At 44.7% G+C, this 9,333-nt stretch overlaps 1 pseudogene across 1 annotated transcript in view; it reads left to right on the forward strand.

Annotated features, from left to right (window-relative positions):
* The first annotated feature begins 8,848 nt into the window (after positions 1-8,848).
* Positions 8,849-9,333, forward strand: part of LOC308427440 (protein NDRG3-like) — a 14,295-nt pseudogene continuing 13,810 nt past the window's right edge. The window contains exons 1-2 of the transcript in view: positions 8,849-8,889; positions 9,188-9,250. The product of the transcript in view is annotated as a protein NDRG3-like (transcript). The remainder of the gene's footprint in view (positions 8,890-9,187; positions 9,251-9,333) is intronic.

The following is a 9,333-nucleotide window of genomic DNA, read 5'->3' on the forward strand; positions in this document are numbered from 1 at the left end:
GCATGTATGCTGTGTGATGGTGTCAGATCTTGGAGTTAGAGGCAGGGGCAAGAAGGTGCCATGTGGGTGCTGGGAATTAAACCTGGATCCTCAGGAAGAATAGTCAGTGTCTTTAACCGATGTCTCCAGCACCTAACTTTGATGTTTTAAAAGTTATTATTTTTAATTTATCTGCTTATTTGTGAAGAATAGCCTATGTGCATTGGTGTCCTGAGGAAATAAGACAATGTGTGGGGTTCTCTCCCTCCGTTTGGTGGTTCTGGGAATTGAACTCTGGTCATCAGGCTTGGGAACAAGTGCTTCTACCCACTGAGCCACTTTGAAGGCCCTCCAATTTTAACTTTCTGGGTTCCTTTTTGTTAATTTAGTTGTTTTTGAAACAGTGTTTCTCTTTGGCTGTCCTGGAACTCAGAGATTTGCCTGCTTCTGCCTCCTGAGTGATGGGACTAGAGAATCATGTCTTTTGTGTAATAAAAATATTACATGTGTGTATGTGTGTGCACATGTGCAGTAGTCCTTGTGGTGACTTGTTTAGGGTGATTGTTACTTGACTCTTGGAGCTTTTTATTTTCTTTTTTGCATACATATATGTGATAAGTGTGCATGACTATGTAAGTGCACGTGTGTGTATCCCTGTGTGTGCACATGAACAAAATAAGGGGGAAAAATGGTAAGGCCAATGCTTGTTGTCCTGGTTAGGGTTTTCCTGCTGTGAACAGACACCATGATCAAGGCAACTTTTATAAGAATTATTTATTTATTTTATGTGTATGAGTGCACTGTAGCTGTCTTCAGACACACCAGAAGAGGGCATCAGATCCCATTACAGATGATTGTGAGCCACTATTTTGTTGCTGGGAATTAAACTCAGGACCTCTGGAAGAGCAGTCAGTGCTCTTAACCACTGAGCCATCCCTCCAGCCCAAGGCAGCTTTTATAAGAACATTTATTTGGGGCTAGCTTACAGGTTCAGAGGTTCAATCCATCGTCATCAAGGAGGGAGCATGGCAGATTCCAGGCAGATGTGAGACTGGAAAAGCTGAGAGTTCCACCTCTTGTTCTAAAGTCAGCTAGGAGGACACTGGCTTCCAGCCAGATAGAATGAGGGTCTTAAAGCCCATGCCCACAGTGTTATACTTTCTCCAACAAGGCCACACCTCCAACAAGACCACACCTCCTCCAACAAGGCCACACCTCCAAACAGTGATGGGCAGAGCATATACAAACCTCACACTTGCACTTCCTTTCGTGTTTCACCCATAGGCTTGTTCATTTGAAATGAAATTTTTACAAAATATATCTTGAATTCTTTGCATTTCTTTAGATTTACTGACTGAGGAGCTGACCTTTTCAGGGGTCACGTTGCCTTCTCATGTCTGGTTCTGGACTGCACGTTACACATCTGTTAGCTATCTCTATTTTGTTTTGGGGGTCTTAGTAGGCATCCTTCTCTTGGGGGCTCAATCATCAGTGTCAATCAGAGATGAGAAAGTAATTTTAAGAGCAAGGTGAACAAACCAAACTAGATATGGAAATGCATTATAAATGAAAGCCAGTCAACACACACACACACACACACACACACACAGTAACCACAGAGCAGAAAAGAATAAATCATGGAATTTGCGGTTATATAGAATGAGCTATGAAGTTAAAAACTAGTTAGGATAAAGGTAAAAACAGTACAGGAACGAACTAAAGGAAACAGGTGTGGAAGGGTCAGTGGGGAAAATGCCAGGTCAAACAGAAGAGAAGAAACACACCAGGCATGGCAGCTCAAGAGGCCTTATGCTGCCAGCATCCTGGAGACCAAGGCAGGAGATCATAAGTTAAGTAGTTGTGAGATCTTTCTGAGACGGAAGAGGGAGGAGAGAAAAGAGAGACAGGGGAGAGATAGAAATGGGGAGTGGGGAGAAAGAGAGAACATGGATGTTAGAGGCACACACAAAAAAGAGTAAGACATTTTTAAAATTTGATTGCACAGTAAAGGAACTGGCAAGATAGCTAAACAGAAGCAGGCACCTGAGGAAGAGTTAGCCAGTCTGAGCCTGACATCTTGAGTTCCACTCCTGTGTCCCACGTGGCAGGAGAGAAGCAATTCCTGCAAGCACACACACACACACACACACACACACACACACACCATGGCAACATTGCCCCTCCCCCACTAAAATAAATAAGTAAACAAATGTAATTCTTTAAGTAAGAAAACGTGTGTCCTGATCAGGATGCGGTGGCTCATGCATATACATCCCCGTACTTGGGAGGCAGTAGCAGCATGTTCACCTCTAAGCCAGCCATGAACTCGCAGCTTAGAGCTTGTCTAAAACAACTTCAAAGACAATCATAAGAAGAGAACAAAAAGAGCTTTTTAGAAATAAAAGTTATACCAAAAGTTCAAACAGGAAAGGGAGACATGGGGCAGGAAGAGCCTGGAGCTCCTTCTTCTGTGTCTACAAATATCACAGCCCGCATTGGGGGTGGGGTGATCTAGTGAGCTGGGTCTCTTGTCTGGCTTGTCATTTGAGTTGTGCTAAGGCTGGACCAATCAAGAGCTACATGACAGACACCTCCATCCTAGGAGTCTTTTCTGTGTTTACAGGGAGCCCCTGATAATCACTGCATTTCAACCTACAGGCCAAGTAAATTCTCACTAAAGCTAGCCTGCATACCACAGGATAGCTAATACGTAAGCAAAGTGTGTTGGTGAATAGCTCTGTACTGGAAGATTGGTCACTGTGAGCTCATGTCTCACCCACCAGGGAGACACCTGTGCAAATCAAGCCTCTCCTACACTTGAGCTTTGAAATTCTCAGCATGCAAGCATTAAGCTATATGACAGATGATTTCAGACATGGACACATACGGACCACTGGCAAGGGCTTCCGAGTCTTAAAGGGGATTGGTTATCACAGCGATAGGACCTGATCTCTCCACAGAGGGTGAGCCACTGACTCCTGTGCCTTTAACTGCCCAAGCTTCACACCACCGACCTTTTTCATATGTCCAGGTGTGAGCTGCTGTATCTTCACACTCATTTCACATGTCTGTCTCACACCCAGACACTATGGCAAAATGTCACCAGATGTGTGGCTGGTCCTTGTTTTTAGGTTCTCATAGTGGTTCACTCTCAAGCAACCATCTTTTTACTCAGGATAGTGCCTTTCTTAGTGCTGGCTTGTCGCAAAGGAGTAGTCATCACTATAACGTCAAATTCACCACTGGATTTTTTTTTAAAGAACTTGTTCTTAATTTATGTATATGAGAATGTGGGGCGCTGCCTGCACATTCTCCATTACAAGATGGCGCTGACATCCAACTGGAGTTAGCAGTAAACAAGCCATGTGCGCACGTGCTGGGTAACTTTCCACTCCTTGAGCTCTGCCTCTCCTGTGGCGTCATAGGGTCTGATGAGTTTCAACCAATCAGGGGGCTCCACGTCCAAGGCGAGGACTGATTCCTATATAAGGGGACGGGCTAGATAGTTCGTGGTCTTCGCTTCTACTTGATGTAAGCTTATGCTCTGCCTCTCGAGAGCATTAAAGCTTTACCGCAGAAGAATCCTATTTGTGTGCCGCGTCATTCTTACTGGCGAGACGGTTGCGCGGGACATATGAGGGCTTTGCCTGTGTGTATGAGTACTGTGCCTGATACCCAGGGAGCACTGAACAGCCTGACAGATCTTCTGAAACTGGAACTACAAACAGCTCTGACCCTCCAGGCAGGTGCTGGGAACTGAACCTGGGTCCTCTTCAAAAGCTGCAAGTTCTCTTCACTACTGAGCTGTCTCTGTTGACGCCAGCCCCAGTGGATCTGAGACACAGGTGATGGCAGACTTGCCCTGCAGTTAAGCTGCCAGGCTCCTCCCTGGGAATGGTTGGCTTACTTCCTGGATGAGGTCTCTGCTTCCTCTCTGCTCCACACTTGGCTTGGTCTGCCTGTCTGCCCCGCCCCTGAGCTCTCTGATTCACACAGGGCGTGGTCTGCGTGTCTGCCCCGCCCCCGAGCATCCTTCTCGTTTGCCTTGCATTCCCGGATCTGCCTCCTCAGCTGTGATTTCTTCCTTCTCTCTTGTCTTTGGCAATTGCATCTATGTAAGCAATATATCTCGATCTTATCTACCACCAGCTCTTTCCTCCCATTCATCCCATGTACCCCAACATGTCCCCTTCCTCTCCTTTTTAAATTCTTTCTGCTCTCCATTATTATAGGGGGAAAATGCTCATGAAGCCACAGGAGTTTATTTTCATTTCTGCTCCACAAACCCCGTGCTTGCTTTCTTCTAAGTCAGCTCACATCTGATTCTACCCCGTGCCTCTCCCATTGTTTTAAACCATCAATAGCCTTCAACAAAAGAAATCAGCCACAGGAAGCAACATGCCTGCCTGACTTTATCTATCTACTCCAGCCTGGGCTTTTGCTATGGTGTCCACTGTGGCTTGGCAGTGCACTGGGGTGGTGCACTTGGGAGGCTGGGGTAGAATGATCGTGAGTCTTGCCTGAACTGTTTAGCAAGACTATCTCAGAAAACAAAAGCAAAGAGCAAGCTCACATGTATAATCTCAGCCTGTGGGAGGATGGACACAAGGGCATCCTGGCCTACAGACTTACTACAGACTTTCCCAACTTGTGGGACACACAGTACACATGTAGAAGCCATGAACTATCTTGAAGGGGATAGTTCTTTCCTTCCACTACCTGAGGTCTGAGGATCAAAATCAAGTTGTTGGGCTTGGCAGAAATGTCTCCAGTGCTGAGGCATCTCGCTGGCTCACACTGTGGAGAAATATCAATGTCCGATCAGCTTGACACCTTCTGTGTGCCCCAGCAAAGAGGCAGTCCACGGTTGAGATGGAGTTATGTTGGAAGGCCTTTGTGGGACTTTTGTTTTGAAGATGGGTTCTCTAATGCAGATAAACTCCTGGTCCAGCCAAGGATGACTTTGAACTTCTGATCCTCTTGCCTCCACCTCCTGAGTTCTGTCACTGAAATCATTTACCACTAAGCACAGTGGGTTTTGCATTTCCTCTTTTTTTTTTTTTTTTAATAATTTATTTATTTATGAGTACACTGTCACTTTCTTCAGACACACCAGAAAAGGGCATCAGATCCTGTAACAGATGGTTGTGAGCCACCATGTGGTTGCTGGGAATCAAACTCAGGACCTCTGGAAGAGCAGTCAGTGCTCTTAACCGCTGAGCCACCTCTCCAGCCCGGGTTTTGCATTTTCAATCTACCTAATGTGAGACTGGCAGATGGAGATACCATCAGCAGGGATGCATTAGTTATGCAGACTGTTCATTTTTTAGGGATGTTAAAATTGGAATAGATGAGATAAAGCTCAGCATTCTGTTCCTCTTCCTTTCCCTGTCCATCATCCCCCACGATGCAGGACAAATCCACAGCATGATCAATAACAAAACCTTTGTGGCTTTACTCAGTTCCCTGAGCTGAGCTCTGCTCTGACCGCTTCCCAACTCCATTTGCTTTGGTTCATGTTTCATGGGATAGATGGAACAAACTGCCCAGCACCCTTAAACCAGGAGCAGTCCAGGACGTCTCAGGTCTTAAGGGCACACACAAGAACCAGGAGTAAGAGTAGTGGCAGAGCCTCCACCTCCTGAATCTCCAGTTTCTCCAGTTTCAGGAGAAGCACCAAGTCACAGATGTGATCTCTCAGTCTCAAACACAAGTCCTAGAGAGGGATGCTGATACCGCATGGCAGAGGCAGGTAGACCTTCATGAGTTCTAAGCTAGCCTGCTCTACATAGTAGATTTTAGGACTACCAGGGGTACCTAGTGAGACCTTACCTAAAAAAATAAAAAGGAGCCTGAGACAATTTACTGATAAATAGTTTATTAGAAGAATTATTGAGATAGTGGGATGCTAACCCCAGAGGCTCGCACTGCCCCAGAAACAACTCACAGACTGTGTGAAGTCCAAGAAAAAAAGAAAACAAAACAAAACAAAAAAAAAAAAAAGTCATGCTCAATCCTTACACACCAAGAACACATTGACAAATTCCAGGTTACACCCTGTATCACATATACTTTTTGCTCATTGTAAAAAAAAAGAAAAGAAAAGAAAAATGTGTTTGTATACATTTATGCAAAAATGTTTAAAATTTTTTATCTTTGTTTTTTAAAATAAAGTCTAAAAAAAAAAGAAAAAAGAAAGAAGAATTATTGATGCTGCGGTTAGACCAACAGGCCACAGTGGGAGTCTCTGGAGAGAGAAATTAGAGCCCATATGGCAAAAAAGGAGGCTTACCTTAGCTTCCCGTCCCGACCACTGTCGGAGAGCAGTAGCCATGGTCCTGCACTGCCCTGTGGCCGTGGACCTCAACAAGGTGAGGAAGAACTTCAGCAAGCCCAGACACAGTCAGCACCGCGGGCCCCTCACCAAGCATACCAAGTTCGTGTGGGACCAGATCAGGAGGTGTGTGGCTTTGCTCCCTGTGAATGGCATGCGAAATGGAGTTGCTCAAAGTGACCGAGAACAAGCACACACTCAAGTTCATCAAGAAGAGGGTGGGCACACACGGGTGCCCAAGAGAAAGCTGGAGGAGCTGAGCAACGTGAAGCTTCGGCCCCAATAAAAGATTGTTCCTACAAAACAAAACAAAACAAAACAAAAGGAAGCTTACCTTAAATCCTTGGGGTGTTGGGCATCATAACAAGGACCTCTCTCTGGTTACTAGGCAGGAAGCATGAGACAGGACGGGACAGAGAAGAGGATGTGTGTGGTGCCAATGCTCCTGTGAGGTTAGTTCACTTCCCAGGTGATAAATCCTGATACGGGGGTTTCTGTTAGCTAAGGGCTCACAGATGATGTTGTATTGTGAAACCTGCCAGCATCTAAGAGAGGATGCTTGATTCTAATGATATATTCTCACACCATGGGGATGTACAGCTAGACATGATTCAGAGCTTTGAAACCTGTGACTTTTTACCTTAGCTGTGCTCCCATGTCTCTCCTGGCTCCTTATCCAACTGGCTGATCTCCTTCCCACAACCAATTGCAAATTTATTTCCTGGACTCATAGTGAGGTTTTTCAGATGAAAAATGAGACATTTTCTGTGTGGTTGTGGATAGAAGACCTAAAGAGTAGGAATACTAGGTATAACCGCATGTCTCTGGTGGGTTTACAGTTCATAAAGCCTTTCTAAGACTTTACACTGTCTTGTTATAGGAGCATGACATAGAAACATCCCATGGTATTGTCCATGTCACCATAAGGGGCTCACTGAAGAGAAATAGACCATTTATCCTGACATTCCATGACATCGGACCCAACTGTATGTATTTGATTTTGCACATTCCCCATTTAAAGGAAAATATTTTAATTTCGAGTGTATGAATATTTGTATGCATGGATACACGTGCACCATGTGCACTATATATATTCCCATGCAATACCCATGGAAGCCAGAAGAGGATATTGGGCCCTCCCTCTTCCTAGAACTGGAGATACTGGTGATTGTGAGCCATTAAGTGAGTGCTGGAACTGATCCTTGGTCCTCTGTAAGAGCAATAACTGCTCCTAAGCCCTTATCATTATGTGCAGTAAGCTATCTCTCCAACCCCAAACAGATTCCCTTTGAGCTTGCATAATCTTTGGATTAAAGAGCACAACAGGGCTGGAGAGGTGGCTCAGTGGTTAAGAGCACTGACTGCTCTTCCAGAGGTCCTGAGTTCAAATCCCAGCAACCACATGGTGGTTCACAACCATCTGCAATGGAATCTGTTGCCCTCTTCTGAAGTGTCTGAGGATAGCTACAGTGTACTCGTATACATAACAAGAAATAAATATTATTTTTAAAAGAGCACAATAATAGACTTCTAATAAAACACACACATCCCCTTCTTGTCTTAAAACCCTCCTTTTATTAATGGGAGGCTAACATTCTGGGGTTATGAACAGGGTCAAGTATGTTGGATGAACCGGAATTGCATTTTAGAAATTAGAATGAGGTCTGATTGATTGATTGATTGATTGATTTGCTTGTTTCTTTGTTTGTTTGTGAGACAGGCTCTGTCTACATAGCTCCAGCTGACCTGGAACTCACTATGTAGGCCAGACTGGCCTTCAACTTCTAGAGATCTGCCTGCCTCTGCCTTCCAAGTGCTAGAATTAAAGGTGTGCACCATCGTGCTCAGCCTTGAAGTCTGATTTTTTTTATTCTTGTCTCAGGTTAGAAAGTCCAGAGTTTTGAATTGAGTAGTAAAAGTATTCTTCCAACAGACTTTTCTGCCTGGTATAGATTGAACATACTTAATCCAATAATTCAGAATCTATAATGCTATGAGTCTGCATCTGCCAGTGACTTCTGTGCAGTTAGCATTCCAGACAGGGAGTCTGCACCTGCAGAGGATCCAGGCTCTGCCAGACACTGTTTAATGCTCTGTGTTTGCTCGCTCACTCGCTCCAACAGCCAATGGGATTCTTCATCAGTGTGCAAGGAGGTAGCAGAGCCGGATTCTTGTCACACAGAATCCTAGATGACTCTGTCCACGCTGTTGTGTCTCAGATACAGGTGTCTTGGTGCTGCCATCAAGAGTGTTTTCTAAGTGCACAACACACACACACACACACACACACACACAGTCTCATTTTAAAATATCCTGTTCCTTTCTGATTCTGTCATCTGTGACTTTCTCTTTAGCTCTGGGCTTCCCTGGCCATTTTAGAATCAGTTCATATTATAAATAAGCAGTGGATAAAATAAACGCATTAGACCTAAGTGAAAAAAATGCACATTTATTCTGAGATCCTGAGTTTTATGCATAGGCCCAGGAGAGCGCTGTTTCCTGTTACAGTTGGCTGCCTAAATATGACTGGCAGACATGCCGCTGCACATCCTGAGCCTGGAAGTGAATGTTAAGGTGTGGGAATAGCACATAGTAGGCCCTGTGACCAGTTCTTCTCCTGTAGCCTGCTCTGGTATGAGGAGTGTGGATCTTTTATTTCTTCCTCACATGACAGTCATGGAGGATCATGTAGCACGCCACACTTGTTTCTAGGCACCAGGTCACATCCTTTGAGCTTTTGGTAAAGTGAATTAATTAATGAATTAATTAAAACAAATGTTGTGTTTCTGTAAGACTCCTGGACTGGTCAAGGTCTCCCAGTGTCTGGGAACTGTGGGTGCTTTCTAATTCAGGAGCGGTTCTTCTGGGTTTCAGGTATCAGTACCCCACCATGGATGAGCTAGCTGAGATGCTGTATCATATTCTGATACACTTAAGGTGAGTTCCTTCTACACTCTTATGTTTGGGGTCCCCGCCTCCATTGTTACAAATCAAACCCAGGCTTCCACTCCTGGTCAACA

The sequence above is a fragment of the Micromys minutus genome (assembly GCF_963924665.1).
Source record: "Micromys minutus genome assembly, chromosome: 11".
Classification (NCBI taxonomy): domain Eukaryota; kingdom Metazoa; phylum Chordata; class Mammalia; order Rodentia; family Muridae; genus Micromys; species Micromys minutus.